The sequence below is a fragment of the Pholcus phalangioides genome, unplaced genomic scaffold (genome assembly GCF_987345545.1).
Source record: "Pholcus phalangioides strain wild (caught in Gottingen) unplaced genomic scaffold, Ppha-v1.0 ptg000007l_1, whole genome shotgun sequence".
Taxonomy (NCBI): domain Eukaryota; kingdom Metazoa; phylum Arthropoda; class Arachnida; order Araneae; family Pholcidae; genus Pholcus; species Pholcus phalangioides.
This window is the reverse complement of record NW_028301600.1, coordinates 45773724-45792224: the sequence shown is the minus strand read 5'-3', so window position 1 is coordinate 45792224 and position 18501 is coordinate 45773724. Positions and strand designations below refer to the sequence as shown.

At 35.0% G+C, this 18501-nt stretch overlaps 1 protein-coding gene across 2 annotated transcripts in view; it reads left to right on the top strand.

Annotated features, from left to right (window-relative positions):
* Window positions 1-18501, top strand: part of Egfr (epidermal growth factor receptor) — a 192996-nt gene that overhangs the window by 121718 nt on the left and 52777 nt on the right. The window contains exon 1 of one of the 2 annotated variants that reach the window (XM_089233346.1): window positions 7510-7803. The exons of the other annotated variant lie outside the window; for it this stretch is intronic. The gene's annotated coding sequence lies outside the window, so the exon portion shown is untranslated. Of the gene's footprint in view, window positions 1-7509; window positions 7804-18501 lie in introns of those variants that run through there. 2 annotated transcript variants of the gene reach the window in all.

The following is an 18501-nucleotide window of genomic DNA, read 5'->3' as shown; positions in this document are numbered from 1 at the left end:
TACTACAAGATATACAGAAAAACTGGCTAATTTTGTAGAGATACAAATTTTCGGAAAAATTAGTATCTCTAAGAAATAGAGTCCCGGTAGGGGCAGAGATGAAATTTTTCCAAAAAATAGTATTTCTACAAAATTAGGCAGTTTTTCTGTATATCTTGTATGTTCTTGTTAAACTAAACGTCATATTCTTTAGTGAAGAAATAAAGATAGAACTGCGCTAAAGCCCTGCCATGAAGCTTGAGCATTTTAATTCCATGTTGCGAGCGAGATATATATATATATAATGAAAAGGTGAAAGATGAGAAGTTATTGAAAAATTGTAAAAAGGAAGAATATGGATCAATGAGGAGGTCATTCTCAAGGGGGAGCCCCCCACATTGCTCCAAACGGCAAAAATGTTTCTCATGATGGTAAGCCAATTATGGTGGTTTCTAATGATGGTTTTTACAATTTTTTACAATTTTTCAATAACTTCTCATCTTTCACCTTTTCATAATATTTAATTTCGGGTTATGTGTATAAAGCAGCCTTTTGTGGCGCGATACACTAACTTTTGAAATTTTTCATTGATATCTGTTTTTGAAAAAGTTTTCATTGAAAGCTGATTTGTTAATTTTAATTTTCTCTTTGATGCATACTATATATATATATATATTAATAGTTGAGGCTGTAGACAGCTCAGAACAGAGGAACTTTAATTATGTACAGTCTGTATATTACACTGTTCACAACAAATTTTCACGAAGTCTTTGTAAATGCGTTCTCAAACGAGTTTATATTTCTGAACAGAACAGAATATTACCATATCGCTAAATCATTGGCTCTAGTATATGAGATAAGTGCCCGAGTGGTGCAGTGGTAAGATGCTCGTCTTCGACCGTGAAGGTTACCGTTAGATCCGTAGGTTCGATGCTGGGGAAGAACATAGAGATAACAAGATCTCGGGGATAGATAAATCCCGGGTCGCCGTAACGACTAAAAAATTGGAATTGGTGCCTAATATTTTTATGTATGATAACTTAATTGAAGTCAAAGGCCAGCACAACATTATCGGAAATTATGCCAGCGTGACTGCTAGCATGTAAAATGGTCCCTTAAGGCAATACCATCTATAGCAGAAAGCCTCTGGCGAAGCTCGTGATGTCACTGAAAAAGTCCATATTTCACCTATAGTCATTGGATACACTGCACAAAAAGGTAAAGATATCGCATGCGTCGGCCTACTATATTCAATGGCTACAGGTGAAATGAACTTCTTCACAGTGACGTAAAAGCTGACAGCGGAGGCCTTCTGTTGTAGATGGTGTTGCTTAAGGCCGCTGCACACTACTCTGACGTTACGTGGTCCCACGTTGAGTAGTGTGTAACGGCCTGAAGTCTTGGACAAGTCAAAAAATACCCTAATTCGGACTGATTTTGTCGGGGGAAAAAATTGCTTGGCACTTATGAAATTTTGCTGACATCTAAATTTTTTTGGATTTGTCAGGACCTGCAAGGTTTTTCCCTAATGAAGTTGAGGTGACCACCTATCGATTTCTCCTTCATTTCCAATCCAACTTCATCTGTACGGCCATATCACAGGATATGTTCACCACAGGTATGTGGTGAACTGCTATTTAAAATAGGAGACATGGGGGACGATCTCATTAATGAAATACCCAATTCCTGATTATGAGGTGTAATTTGCAAAAACCTTCCACATATTTATTAGAAATGTTTATGATAAACTATCATTAGATGGGCCAAAGTACATAATAAATAACTACATTGTGATTTCAAGTCGTGTGCTTTTTCTCTGCCTGCCGTTTGTATGGTATCTTTGGAGCGTCTCACTTGATTGTTCGGCAGTAGTCTTGTAACATTCGGGCTATATTTCCTTTTATACCTTTTTTCAATGGCAGCAATGCCCTGTTGGAATCTCTAACTGTATTCATTGCCAGGAAAAATCATAATCCCTTGAAGGACAATCGTTGGCATCACTTGTTCCTACATCACAGTTAAAGTGATACTTTTTTAGTGTTTCCGGAGTACGTAGACTTTCTCCATGTGGAACAAGTCAAATAGCTGAGGAGATGTTCGGATAGGTTATATTCCTCCATTTCCTTTTAGATATTCCTTGCCGAATAGGTGGTACACCAATGCCCATAGCAAAAGCTGTCAAGACAGTTCACATAAACTTGAAGCATTCTAGAACGAGAAAATAAGATCACTAAGCCATAAACAAACATTTGCACACAATGAAAATTTAAATAAAGTCGCGAAATATTCACTTAGCATCGAAACATACAACCGCTGTAACCTGTTTTACGTAATAGCTTCTCTCAAGCTATTACTGGTGAGAGTGGATTTTCCTTTTCATTACATTTACTGCAATTATAATTCTCCACAATCGATATTTGTAAAATAAAAACTAGAGCTAATTATAAATTTTGTCATTTTCAATTAAAAAAGAGCATCAAATAAACGAATTAGCCACTTTTGTTCAATTTACAATTTTGTTGTTGAACAGTGTTATGAATTAATAAATCACTGACATATAAGTTTTAAATGAAGTAAGTTGTAACAGTCAATTCAAATTATAAAACTGTGTAAATTTTTTTAGGTTAATTTAAGAGAAATTTTAGTGTAAACTACGACCCCCCCCGAAGAATAGGAGTTCCAGTGATCGATGAATGATTTCATGCAATTTAATTCTAATATTAGATAAAAATCAGCTGAAGACAGATAACCAATTTTTTGAAAAGTACAATGAATAGTGTAAAAATGAAAAATTTTACAATGAATAGTGTAAAAATAAATAAATAATACCGGGCTTCAAAAGCTTGAGCCCTGTCTGCCCTCCCCCATCTATGGACCATGGATTGTAATATTCATCCGTATAGAAGAGTGTTTCCCAAAGTGGGCAATATCGCCCGACCATGGAATGATATAGGGGAGGGCGGTAGAAGCTACGGGTTCACTGTAGTATCCTATATGACTTCGCTTGAGTTGAGGGGACGGGGAGATGACCCAAAAATTTTTCTGAAGAGGTGGGTGGTAGAACAAGAAAGTTTGGGAAAGTCTGGCAAAGTTTATACTATTAATTATTACAATTACCGATTATAAATCGGTCGGAAAAAGCATTAGATCCTATGTATATGATATCCAGTTCCCTCAAAAATGGTATATACAGGGTACATAGCAAACAGGGTATATGACATTTTACTGGCGAACCGTTGATCCTAGAGGCATACTTCCAATTAGAAAAAGTTGCGGGTAAAAGAGTTTACCGGCATTTTTAATGCTCTTTTTCCCAACTTTCCCCCATTTTTTTGAATTCGAATATCTCAGTGGATATTTCACTTACAAACGTGGAATTTTTTTAATTGGCATCCGAAGTTTTTCTTCTTTAAACAACTTTACAATTGGGTTTTTGGGGCACACGGGGACTGCGTGAAAATTTATTTTTTATTTTAATAACTATACAACCACTTGCAACATGAATGACATATCTGAGTACCACACGTTATTTGGAAACTTATTCTGATTGGAAGTATGCCTCTAGGATCAATGGTTCGCCAGTAAAATTCCATATGCCCTATTTGCTATGCAACCTGTATATATAGACAAATCATACATTTGAACCTTTAAATGTATGATTTTGTCCGAGTTAATATTTTTTTTATAGTTACTGACACTTATAGAAAGCTAGAAAAAATTCTATTTCGAATTTTACTGCTAATACAGGGCCTCACGGAGGAGCCACAGAAATCGCATATAAAATAAATGTATTGAAGTAATATTACTTTCCAAATATATACATAATCAATCTAAATTCATGGGACAAACTTTAAGTGGTGTTATAAGATACTTAAACAGCATTTTTGATCATAGAATGTGCGGTCGAATCGCAATAGCAAAGGTGGTAGAGGGTGTTTTTTTAGAGAGTGCTCAACAGCACTTCACCAAAAACAAATATATTTTTCCGACGGATTTGTTGTGATATAAGCTATCATCCATTCGAGGGTGCATATGCACCTTCGGATTGGATTGGAGTTTGGTTTTTATTGGTGCGGAACCATCAAGACAATGCTGCGCCATAAGCAGTATAATGACTTGTGGTAGAATTTGCGTTAGCCAGGTTGCACCATGAGAAGGCCTACCCATACATGCCAATTGGCTTAAAGCTCGTCAGTAGTGATGAATGTTCAGCTTTGCCATGGTGGGGGGGGGGGGGGTACCCCTTAGGACAACATAATCATAGTACAATAAAAAATAATCGCTCAACAATTTAATTTCTTTTTTTAGATTTTAATTCGAAGTTCATTTAATACAGCACCTCAGTGGCACTGGAACCTAGAGGGCACAGGCCCTCCCGAAGCAACGTTTCGAGGTCGCCGAATCCCTTAATAATTCATGAATATTCAATGCAATCCCAACCTGCATACGCCTTTGTGGCCCTACGGACGTCTAGCAACCCTGGACCCCCATCCCCGTTTTCTACTTATCAGAGCTCCTACGGTTATATATTCTAGAAACCTTGTCCTACGGCACCTACGACGAAACATTCTTTCCGACACAAGTTCCCCGAGCTCGACCATGCAAATGAAACCAGGTCCAGACCCGCCGCGCTGGACCATTTAAAAACCTGTTTTTAGCCCACTGCGTGGGGCGATTTCGACGGAAAACAGGTTTTTGCGCGTTTGGGCATCGAGTTAGACGCGGCTTAAGAGATTGACTTCCGCGCACAGACAAAACAAATCGACTCCGAGTGTGTCTTTTCTTGAACTCTTTCACATGGGTATATGAATTCATCGTTACGATAAAAAATCAATGCAATTCTATAAAAATAATAATAAAAATAAGTAAAACACCACAAGAAACTCAAATAACCGATTTTTTAAACCGATTTCCGTAGTATTGAGAGTATCTCCCGTAGCTCCGTAGTTCATTGCGGCCGTCCGTAGAAATTACGGACAATCCGTAGCAATTGGTAACTCCGTCTACCACATTACAATATCCTGTACCTTCGATTGATTACACTTATCGCAGCAATTCCATCGGAAAAATATTTGTTTTTGGTGAAGTGCTGTCGTGCACTCTCTAAAAACACCCTCTACCGCATTTGCTATTGTGATTCGACCACACATTCCATGACTAGAAATGCTTGTTTAGGAGTCGTATATCACCTCTTAAAGTTTGTCCCATGAATTTAGAATCACCCTGTATAACTACATTCTTTGTGTTTCAAACTATAGTAAGGCAGGTATTACACTATAAAAGTTTGATAAAAATTCTTTTACACAACTTGAAAAATGTAACCAATAAGCACATCTGTTACATTCGAGCAAACTAGGTTAATCCGCCTATTGGTTGCATTTTTCAAGTTTTATAAACGAATTTTTATCAAACTTTTATAAAACTTGAAAAATGCACCCAATAAGCCTGTTGGTGGGAATGTAACCAACAGGTTTATTGGTTGGTTTTTCTTTCAAGTTTTGTAAAAGATCTTTTCTAAAACTTTTATAGTATAATCCCTTCATAAGAAAAAATTATGGTTTACAAACTTCAAGAAAAAGAAATGCAAATAAAACATTTTGGCAAATTAGCGAAATCACACGTACCTACACACACACTCTACAACAGAGTTATTTCCGTTTTAATTGGGATATCTACCAGCAAATTCGAAATGCGAAATGCAACGAATAAGACCTCACCTTATGTGCAAAGGCGATTCTGAATTTTTATCTTCGAATTGGTTAAAAACTTGAAATTCAAGTTTTTTTGACCAATCAGAGTTTTCACGCTGCATGCACTATAGAAACCTGCTTCTAGGAAAACCTGGCTTAAAAGTCAATTAGATGGAACGCAAAAAACTAAATTTAAACTTTATTGAAAAAATTTAACCCTTTCTGTCCCACATTGTAAAAAAATGAAATAATTACCATGAAAAATTTTTGGTAGGTCATTTTAGTTCTAATTAAGGCCTGAAAACCAAAAAAATTTTTCACAGAATTATTTAGTACATAACAACTTAATTAACCTAGTACTTGGAAAGTTTCGTCAGCACTATGCGCTCACAATATAAATAAAAAATACCAATTACCAAATATGTTGAATATATAATAATGGATACTTATTTATTTTTATAACAAAGAAAGCCATAATTTGTTTTATACATTGGTTAGGGAACATTTTGTAAAAGCAGTGTTTTACTGTATAAAATTTTTGTATAATGTTGTAAACACTTTTACAGGGGTGAAAAATCTGTGAATAAATTTTATTAATTAACATAAAAAACTAGTAGTCCTACACTTGTGCTGTCAGCTGGTGATCGTAGAGTAGTTATACCGCCCTTGATATTTCAAAATACCAACTGCCATAAACGTATGTAAAGGATGTTATGGGGGTTAAAAAAGTTGGTGGAGTGGGGGGGGGGGGTACTTTAAATACCTTCAGTACTGAAAGGGTTAAAGTAGACGTTATTGAAAAAACTCAATTCAAAGCGGACTTTATTGAAAAAATTCAATTCAGAGTAGTCTTCACTTGAAAAACTCAAAGTAGATTTGATTGAAACAATTCAAAGTACATTTGATTGAAACAATTTAAAGTACATTTGATTGAAACAATTCAAAGTACATTTGATTGAAACAATTTAAAGTACATTTGATTGAAACAATTCAAAGTACATTTGATTGAAACAATTTAAAGTACATTTGATTGAAACAATTCAAAGTACATTTGATTGAAACAATTTAAAGTACATTTGATTGAAACAATTCAAAGTACATTTGATTGAAACAATTCAACGTAGATTTGATTGAGAAAAATTCAAAGTAGATGTTATTGGAAAAATTCAAAGTAGCTGTTATAGGAGAAATTCAGTTCAAAGTAAACGTTGTTAAAGTAATTTTAATTCAAAGTAAATGTTATTAAGGAAATTTCAATTCAAAGTAAATGTTATTAAGGAAATTTCAATTCAAAGTCGACTTAATTGAAAAAATTTAAAGAGAAGACTTTATTGAAAAAATTCAGAGAAGACTTTATTAAAAAAGTTCAAAGAGAAAAAAGAATTTATTAAAAAAGTTCAAAGAGAAAAAAGAATTTATTAAAAAAGTTCAAAGAGAAAAAAGAATTTATTAAAAAAGTTCAAAGAGAAAAATTTTATTGAAAAAATTCAGAGAAGACTTCATTGAAAAACCCAAAGAAGACTATATTGGAAAAATTCTTCATTGTAATTTTTTCTGCAACGGTGATTTAAATAAGAAAAAAAAAAGAATCATAAATTGCTATCCGAATATGTTTAATTTTTTCCCCAATTCTTTTTCTGTTTTCATGTCAAAAAGACATGCCAATTAAACACGCGCGAGTCTGTTGCTGTCATCGAATTGCGCGCCTCTTCGAATCGAAGTTAACCTGTTGGATTTCGTTTGGCGATAACTCGCCAAGGATGTGATAATTTGTATGTGCAACGTACCTGGTGCGCCCGGGGCAGGACAGGTTGTTGTGTGTTGCCAGCAGCAGCTTACGTTGCGCGCCGAGAGTTGAGTTACCAGAGTTATGTGAGCAAGTCGAGATGTTTGTGCGTGGTGGTGCCGATGGCCACTAATAAGAGTTTCTTATAGGAAATTCATCTCGTGTGTTGTTTTTTTGCATTTCTTTTAACTTTGTTCGTGCAATCTCTGCAATTGTGTTTTGTGTTGTGTACTTTTTTTGACGATACCGTTTCGTTGATTTGTGTATTGACGAGTAAATTATACACGAGTTGGAGAGCTGTTTATTTGGATTGAGACCACAAATGAAGTCATGGGACGATTTGTTGTTGTAAGATTCGAATTCCTCATTCTCTATTAATCCGAGTTTATTATCATTATAATTATTTTATTGCGCAGCGCCGCCACGCAGCGTAGTATTTAAAGTATAATTATTTTGCTAATTATTTTTGCATTATTTATTGCGACTTGGTATCCTTGTAAAAACACAATAAGTTGTTTGATGTAACATTATCATAGTAGAACACATGAATGCCTAGCATTTCTACTTACATAGAGATTTAAAATGAGCTAATTATTATTATTTTTTTAATTGCATTCAACTAAAAAGTTGTAATTTATGGCTCGAACGGTTGTGTAACATTAATCGGAGTTGATATCAACATTTGAGAATTGGGAAGGTTTTTTTAAACTTAGAGAATTTTAAACACCACTCACACACACAGTATACGAATCGGTATTCTTACATGATAGCAAGGCCGTAGCAAGTGGGGGGGGGGCGGACTTCGGGGGGGGGGGTCTGGTCCCCCTCTGAAATATGAGAAAATGACTGTAAAAAGGGGGAAAAGGCGGCTAAATCTATCGTTCTATCACTTTGGTCCTCCCCCTGAAATCCAAGTGGTCCCCCTCCGAAAGAAATTTCTATCAACAGGCCTGCATGTGATAGTTACTGCACAATTTCTCACACTATTGCTTTAATTTTTATTGCAGTTTTAAAAACGTAATCTGAGACTACGGTGGGGCATGCTGAACTACTATTACATTAGGTTTTTTTTTTGTTTTTTTAGCTCCTTCGAATCAAAAATATTTTAATGAAAACAAAATTTCTTTTTATAATGTTTTTTTATTGATGTTTAATAACAGAGATGAAATTTTCTTTGAAGTCAGAAATTAATTAAGAAATAGTTTTTATAGAATAATGAAAAAAAATTCATATCTATAAAAGCTTTTTACTGAAATTTTTTCTAAATAAGTTTTACACCATTATGCATTTGCACTTTTTATATTGGCAAAATGAAACCTGATGTTGGAAAAAAAATTATATATTTTTTTTTCCAACCCTATTCACATTGTCATATATGTTGTATGTTTATATGCATTCTTGAATTTATAACATAACATTATGCATAACATTCTATAATTTCTTATCTACTGTGGAGCAACTTCTATTCCAACAAAAGTGATGAATTATATGATTAAATCATGTAACAATCAGTATTAACCATTATTGTGATTTCGCATGGTCAGAATTAATGGTTGGGCTATAAAGCAATATTTTAAATATTTAGTTAAGTGAATATAATGCAATAAAATAGTCACATCAGTCACTAGGTGCATGTAGAAAGAGTATTGCATAAGTACTATACAAAAAAATTTGATTACTTTTGGTGCAGGGTCCTTGATTGAGTTAACATATTTGTTTACTTCATAAAAATGAGTAAGTTATAATAAGAGCAATCATTGTATGAAAAGAAAAATGAGAAAAATTTTACTTGTCGTGCATAGAAAATAGGATGGTAGAGGATTTCTCAGCCTATCACAAGTTTCTAGAAATGAGCAAAACAAGACCCCCATGTACAAGAGCTAGATATTTAGTGGGCGTGCAGGCCAAGTTTTTTTTTTATGGATCTCTTTATGGTCAGTGGCATCGAAGCTGGAATAAAATAAAATAAGTTAAAAAAGAAGATAAATAAAATAAAATTTAAAGAAAGGAAAGATAGACTTGTGTCGTAGATTGTAAAAAGTGAACAAAGAGTTAGTGGTGAAAATGTCAGTCAATTTGTTGAATGTAATGCAATAGAGGCTAGATTCTGGAAGAAACAATTTAATTAAGCAGAGGCATTGCTCATTTCAACACAAAAGTCAATTAAAAAATAATTAATTTGTTATGAATATGAGCTGAAATAAGAGAAGCAGTTGAGACATTCCAATCAAATAGAAGAAATATTCTTGCCTGAATTTGTTAATTAACCAATATCCATTGTAGATTTTTGGTGCAATTATAGACGAAACATCAGGTTTTGTTCTGAATTGTGGACAACCAACCACTTGACAATAATAAACCTAGAGTTCGGATGATAAAGTTGTATCATATTCATAACAAGAAAAAAAAAGTGTTTTTCTTTTCGAGAAAAAAAACCAGCGGTAATTAAGTATGACTATTGTTGCTATGTGTTTCTATTCTTCTGTTCAACCTGTAGAAAAGTTCGTTCCTCCTGAAAAAATAAACGTCATGCTCTCAGTAATAATCGCTGTCTTTATCCTTGATTAGGATGTCGTGATAGTCAAGTACATATATATCCTATATTTTCCGCTATTGTTTCCTTTTTATTCGTCAGTGTCTGACGCCTAAGAAACCATATGATGAGAAAGAACTAATATAAATGAGATTGTGTGTGTGATGTTCTTATTTCCCCTTGAGGTATCTATCTCTCTTTTTATTACAGAAAAAAAAAGCAAGTTTGCGGGAAAATTTCTGGGAAATGATGTGTCGTGTTTATGTTTGCATTTCGTTTGGAAATCTCGGAAAAAGTGATCCTTACTCTCCGGCTGTCTGTTTTTATGTTTATTGTAAGAGCCGGTGATGCAATTTGAAGTACTGTGGTGTCGGATTCAAAACAATATATGAACACACTCATCCAGTCTTTTATTCTTTCGGCTTTAAAAATATCAGCAACAAAATAAGTGATGCAACAGTGATTTGGGCCCCCTGATGTCGCTAAAAAATGAATTGTATTTATAAGTGTTCTAAAAAGTTCCGAGAAAATTTTAACTAAACAAAAATTCCTAAATTTCAAATTTAAAAAATTCTTATTATGGACTGAAAATATGTAATACTGCTACGCTGGTGTATGTCTTCACTCTTTTCTGCATTGTTCTGAAACACATCCAGCGGATGCTTTAGCAATATCTTGAGGACCATCCTGTGAAACTCACTGCTATAAAATAAATGCTATTAGTGTTGTCAATTTGATTATTTTCCAACTAAATTTAGTCTTTTTTTAGGCCGTAGTTGAGAAAAGTTCTCATTTAATTGCAAAGAAAACGGAGTTAATTACAATATTAATGGCAAAAAAATATTTCCGGTTATTTAAATCACGATTCTATTTGTTTTTACAGATTCTCTAGTTTATTAATTTTTGTATTGTTGGCAACACACTGGCTAATATACATCTTTAAATCGAAACACCTTTAAATCTTCGCTGTATACCGAATGAAGTTCTTTTGTTTCAGTCGACGGAAGCTTTTGACAGTAATCTTTGTATGACTGCTAGTAAATTCTTTGGCGTTTTGTTGTCGAATAGAGATTAATGGATTCCGATAATTGGATTTATTATTAACAGGAAGCAGCTGAGGCGCGACATGTTTGTAGCTTTATCCTTCTGATCGTTTCACATGATTCAAGTTCAACAATTTGTTCAAATGAAATCTTTTATTCTGATCTTTATGAATACCTTGTAAGATCACCAAATGATCGACAAACTTTTCTTTGACATTTTTCGTACTTTCCAGTGATTCTGTATCAGTGAAAGGCTTTTGATCGTTATTTACTTATAGGATTAATTACTATAGAAAACTGCCGCAATACTGACCAAACAAAAGAGCTTACCATCGACTTTTGTCTCTTTTCTCATCCCTGAGATTCACCCAATTTTTTTCTTTTTCGAAATCGTCATGTAGGTATTTTATTTTTTTTTTTTTGCTTCCCCTTCGTATAGAAAAATGTGTATAACAAAGAAGAGGCCCCGTTCGGTTTTTTCTTTTATTATTATCATTCTCTATAGCATCCCCTAGACCTCTGTATAGCATAGAGACTTGCGTGGTAGCAGTATATTTACGAGCGTCTTACCTGTCCTTGCTTCAAAGAAATCACATTTTCAGAGGGCAGCCAGTAGAGAATTTCTCTTTTTTGCATCGCGAGGCTAAAATCATAAAACAAATTACCTTAGCCTAGCTTTCAGAACCCCGCGTATATACTACGTGGACGGCGGTAGTAGATGCGAAAGAGAAGAGAGGGTTATTATGTTTTACGAAATTTTTTCTCTGAAAGGGCGCCGAACCTTTCCTTATAGCGACCAGCAGCAGCAGCTGCCCCATTCGTGCAAGTCATCGCAATAGATGGGCATTTCAGGCTACTTCTATTCTTTTTCAAAGATCTTTCAACCTAATACAATATTAACAAAAATCGAAGTTTGAATTTTTTTCTTTTCTCTCTCTCTTTCATGCTGCTGTTAACTTATGGCTACATATACAGTAGAAGTCCGTTATAACGACAGCTCACGATCACGGAAAAAATTGTCGTTATAAGCGGATGTTTTTGTAACATTTGCGCTGTGACAATCACCAGCAAATCACTCGTTATATCAAGATTTTCGTTATAAGCCACACTCGTTATAATGGACTTTTACTGTATATCCTTCGCATAGTTTCGTTAAATAGTAGAATGGGGGGAAAAAATCTTCTATTTCGTTTTCGAAGTACGATCAGGAAACGATGATTCTATCGAATTGTCACGATGATGTTAAACGATGATATTGAATCGCCAAAATTCTGATTCCTATACGTACTGTTCTAATTTTTATCGGCAAACATGCACAAAATAAAAGCTTAAGTTAAATGCTGTAAATCTTAATTACCACTCTTCGAATGCAAAGTAAAACCTCTCTGCAGGCAGGCTCACCTCTTTTAAGGGCTGCTTTATTCTGGTCCCCTTTAATATTAATCAACTTCCTCCTTTAAAAGTGACTTGCTGGTGCGAGGAGATTGTTTAATTTTCTCGACTTGACTCCGGCAGAAAGTCTTTTTATATTATAAGTTTTGAATTGTATAACTCAAAGAACATGCGTTATTGCTCTCCACCTATGAAATGCAGTTTAAAGGTATTTAAAATTTTCAATGCAATTAATGTCATACTTTATCAAAATATAAGTAGAATATCTTGAAAGCAAAACAACTGCGAATTCCTTTTTAGTCAGTGATTTATAAGAAATAATAAAAAAGTTTAATGTATGAAAAATATATAATATGTTATGTAATATAATGTATAATTATATAAATATATTAATAAAATTATTAAGAAAGATAATTAATGAAGAACATGAAGACTGAATATCGATAGTTGATAATGTAAAATTTTTGCAAACATTCATACGATTGTATGTAATAATATACGAATGGTGTAATTACTTGTTAAATTTTTATTTGATGTTATGAGTTCAACAATGTTCAGTCCATGCGTTTCAAACTGCCAAACATTTTTGCCAAGAAACATACCAATGGTAATTGTTTCAATGTTGCGTAGGTATCATATACAGCAGCGTTTCTCACATTTTTAAACCCAAGGACCAGTAAACTGTGTGAAACATTTCTGCGGACCACTATGAATAGCGTGAATTTATGACCCGTATCTTACGGAACATTCATGTGTTTCTGGTTGGACCGACTTTTTCATACAATTGTCCCATTCTTTCAACGAAGCTCATTTTAATCGGTTATCTTCACTAAAATTATGAATGCAGATAATTTTCATAGCTTTATAAACTACGTTATGATAATTATGACTATAAATACGAATATTTATCCGCATATTTGGCATACTTCTTTTTCGGGGAACTGCATTTCCTGTATCTCCCTCAATTACTCACCATTGGTGATTTTTCAACAATTTAAACAACTGGCGATTTTACCGGTTTATAGCAACGTATTTTGCCGTACTTGATCACAATTTTCCTTATTTTTCCTTAATGAAATATAATCACCAGAAAGATTTTCAAGTTTTTTTCGTGAAATATTTTTTTTTACTGCGATTTGCAACAATCCTTAATTTAAGTAACTTCAACGGTAACTGACGATTTCATTAAGAATTGCATGTATTGGCAACAATTAACGATATTCCGTGAATACGATAACAATACCCCGTATTTTTCTTGATGAAATATCGTCACCCAAAGATTGAGAGAGTCTAGTTTTTATTTCAACCAAAGAAGATACTATACTGACATCAGTTTCACAATCGGTAATTTTTCATTCCATTAGAATAAAATTATCAAGTCTGCCTGCGGTCCACCTGTACCATATAGTCATGTACCACATCTGGTCAGCGGAACATAGGTTGAGAAATGCTGATATACAGTATTAAATGATGGAAATTATTTATTTCAGTTCATTTGTAACCTGAAACAGTTTTTTTAAGCAGCATTGACGAGATATCTCGTCTCTTAAAAGCCTCTTATTTCATCATTGGCAAGCCTAGATATTTTGTAAAGTTGATTTCTCAATGGAACACTTTTCGTTATAGTTTTTAGTTTGTACCTGCTGAAAATCGGAAAAAGCGATTTTATTACATTAAAAACAATATAGCATTTTGAATGGGGTTAAGCGATTTCTGCTATGCCGCTCAAAGGGTTAAATTGTCCTTTATATTAAAAAGTCACTTCTCGGAAGAGCTGGTTTTTCAAAGGAACGATGAGAGGTGGTCTTAGAGCAGTGCTTCTGAAAGTGTGCTTCACGGCTCTTAGGTACGTCGCCAACCTTTGTCAGAGGCATCGCGGTTAGCGGGAAATATTAATTTGTGTCCCTATTTATGCTGTGAAGTGGTTCCTTTATAAGTGTGTGTGTGAAAATATCTACTAAATGAGGGGTTCTCAAACTTTCTCCACCCATGGCATCCCTTACCTTAATCAAGTCTTATCCGCTTCTCACCAGAGCAGTTTGACAAAGAATCTCTTCGAAAAACCTTTGTCGGGCTGGCGCAAAGCTGCATTAAGAGCGGCTTTGGGCTGGCGCGACGCACAGTTTGGTAACCCCTGTACTAAACTATTCTAGGGAGCAGCAGCGGGTGACAAAAGTTTTAGAGAACCACTGTCTTAGAGAGTTTACAGTTATTTTAACAAAACATAAGCAATTTAAAATATATATTGAAAAAGTATTTAAAAATGTTGGCAGAAGTAATTGTAGTAACTATGGCAAAAAAAAAACCATAGATCGTGTGCATTCCCCTCCCGCAAGGATGGGGCTGACAGGGCTCCTGTTTGGTGGCCCAAGTCTATTCTTATGATTTTTTTCACACTATAAATTCACTGTAGAAGGGACCCCATGAAAAATCTGACTTGGGGCCAGAGAAAGATCCCTGTCTAGGAGCCCTGATGCAGGATGTGAGGGGCCATGATCATGTGGATTTTATTGTGCTAGTGTGTAATTTTACGCATGATTACCTTGTAAAACCGTTTATATCAATGTTTTTGAATATGTGGTTGCATATGTGACTTGGATATTTTATTTTCATCGAATTGAAATAAAATTTTATAGTAATACCCACATCGTTTAAAATTAAAAACTGGACCCGCACCCGTGTCGTCCGCTGAATAGTTTCAGACAATTTGCAGGTTCTTGGGTGTTAAAAAGGTTGTGAGAAACGCTTGTTGATATACTGTATATTTGTTTGTACATAAATGATTGAAGGCCGACTTTTTTTCATACACGTCATAGTGAGAAATGTCTCGATATACTTGTACAGTAGAGTCTCGATAATCCGAGTGTCATAAGTTTGTGGTCCCGGGAAATCCGAAGGTTCTGGAATTTATCAAAATTCCTTCTCAAACTTCTTTTTTTTGCCAAGAATGCGCTTTATTTCATTTTGTCTGAACCTTCCAATGAATGCAAGTAATTTTAGTTTGGGATCTTGATCCCCAGAATTTTTTCACGGGTTCCTCTATAGCAAATTAAAAAAATGAAAAATGTGTAAAAAAATGATAATGACATTCATATCTGGCCCCAGGGGATATGAGAGTCCTTGTCGGCGTCCCTTATGAAGATGCCTCGTCTGCCCTAATATTAATGAACTAAGCCATCTGATTAAAAACAGAATAGGTGAGAGTAAGTACAAATGCGAAGATTTAAGACTACCCTCCCCACGAAAGCCGGCTTCTATTGTTACTTTGGATAATCCGAGCTGGCCCCAGTCCCGTTTGCCTCGAATTATCGAGACTACTGTGGGGTGGGGGGGGGGGTCTTCAACGTTTTGCATCTGAGGGCCACATTAATATTTCCGTAAAATTACGCCGGCCACATTTAATGAGAGGGGTGAATCATAGGGGACGGGCAGCCCCCTCCTGTGACTATACAATGAGTGCTATAGTAAAATTTGAATTTATTTTTCAAAAAATAAAAAAGATATATATATATATATATATATATATATATATAATTATGAATAATTGATTAATAATCAATTAAATAATTAATTATTAAATAATTTTACAAAGTTACAGTTCGCTCACTACGAGAGTTTTGTACAATAATACTCAGGATTTAGTCTGATGTTGAAGAAAAACCAACTTTCATCTTTCGGAATAGTAAATTCCTCATCAAATTTATTCCAAGGTAATAAATTCCAACCCCACACTATTGATAAAAAGTTTTCTGATGAAATTCAGAAAATTTTAATAAATTATTCTCTTATTGATAGAATTCCGGTTAAGATTTTATTTTACTGTAGAAATACCAACTGTTCGTACGATTAGACGATTAGAAAGTATGTCTAAAACAGGGTTGGACAAATCGCAAAAAAATCTAGGCTCCAGAGCTATTTTTCAGGCACCAAAAAATTTTTACCTGAAGAAAAGGTCCAATTTTTTTTTACTTTTTCAGAGCGTAGTGACCCTCTTTCATGTTGATAGATATGCTGCTGTAAATTCCAAACATTTGTCCTGCTCTCAGCCTGCAATTTAGTAACTACACAAAGGCAATTTTAGGCCAATATCAGTTTTTTAGTTGCCATGGTGACCTGGCGCCTGGGATTTGTCCAGCCCTGGTCTAAAATGAATTTTAATTACGACCACACAGTTTAAGATAGTGGAATGCTGATTTCATTTTTCACTAATCAGTGTCTTGGCGGGTCACCAAACTGTTGTCGGCGGGATACTGGTGACCCGTGGGTCACGGGTTGAAGACCCTACTCTACTGTATTGCTTCGAAAGAAAAAATACTACAATAATAAGTGCTGCATATGGTTAAGTGGATTCTTCTACTTTTGGAGCAGTGATGGGCAAACGTTTTTGGAAGCGGGCCAAAAAAAAAAAAAAAATTTGGAGCCGGACATATTCGGACATTGATTCATTCCTAATTAATTCACACATTAATTCTTGGAATTTTTAGGCTTACAAATGAAGTGGTGGAATTTGTTCTATACAATACTTTTTGAAGACTGCCACGGTTTCATTACAAATAAAAGACAATGGTTTATCCTTTTCAACTGTGAAAAACTGAATCAGTATATTTAATAAATTTATGCATATTTATTTCACTTTTTGCATATGCAAAAGTTTTTAAATCAATTTCTGTTTTAATTCTCACAACTATATTTTCCATGCGCAAGAAAAAAAGAAACGACCCTTTAAATAAATTTTTTTGAAACATTGAAATTGAATATTTCTATTCTATTACGTGTCCGTCCTACGTCATCATCGATGGGGGGGGGGGGGGGTTCCGATTTGCTGACTTTTGATGACAAGGGGGAGGGGGGTTTAGATAATGCTTACGTCATCAACCACCCTTTATGAAAATATGAGTTAGGATTCAGAGGGGCAGAGCTGATGACGAAATTTTGCTGATAAGGGGGGGGGGGGTCAAAAATGGCTAAAAATTTGCTTACTTGAACGGCCCCTACTTTGAAATCCGCGGCAGGCCGGATAGATCCTCTAAGCGGGCCATAGTGTGCTCATCACTATCGTAGAGGATAATATCTTTATGGAAAAAAAAAACCTTATTTTATCCATCATCTTCTCCAGTTGTTTTGTTTTAAGTATTTTACCTCGTATCGCGATGGATTTTTAGCATCATAGGTGCCAAAAAGGAATCATCGAATTTCCCAGGGGGAGGAGTCGATCGCGGTGAGGAGGCCGAGAGGGGAATGGAGGGCAATTCGTATTAGGGAATGATCTTTCTAGATCCGGACCCTCTCTCTTGACCGATAGCTAGTCGTGATCGCAAATGTGAGTTCACGAACGCCGTGCAACTGTTGCTGTCTTATACCCCCTCCTCCTGTATACACACCTTCTATGAGAAGAGTCTTATGTCTTACCCCCCCCCCCTAGAATTTTCTGGTCCCACGTAATGATAGGTTAACTTAGCCTGGGGCCATTCATTTTAGCATCGTCTCTTGGGCCCTACTTCTTCTCATCCCTCCCACTATTATTATTATTACTTTTTTTTGCGAACCTCGACGCCTCTTCGTCGTCCCTATCGTTAGCGTTGCTGGCATCATGAAAAGGGGGTGTATAGAAGCACGCATCGTCTAAAAGCAATGATAGTAGTGTGGAATCCCACTCCCCCTGGTTCTGTTTTAGCCCATAATATAGTGTAATCTCAGTTTCTTCAGTTGGTGTTCTCATGAACACAGTATTTGAACTTGGTATTTGGTGTTCGGATAACATCGGAATTCTTGGCCCTTTTTTATGCACTTCCAGTTATTGCCAGCTGATTTAAAAACCCTATTTAATGTGTGTTTGTGTTGTGTGCTTCGCAACATTCATTTCAAACACAACGAAACCAAAGTTTCTTTTTACCTTCGAAGAACATGCTTCGAACCAAATTACCGTGGAACAAAGTGAAAAGAAAACGTATCATACTCTAAAATACGTCATTCTCCGAAAAAAATCTGTTTTCTCGATGAAATTATCTATTAACGAATTCTTCGGCATAATATCCAGAAAAGGTCAATTTCCTTAACGGATTCCTGTTACCAACAAAT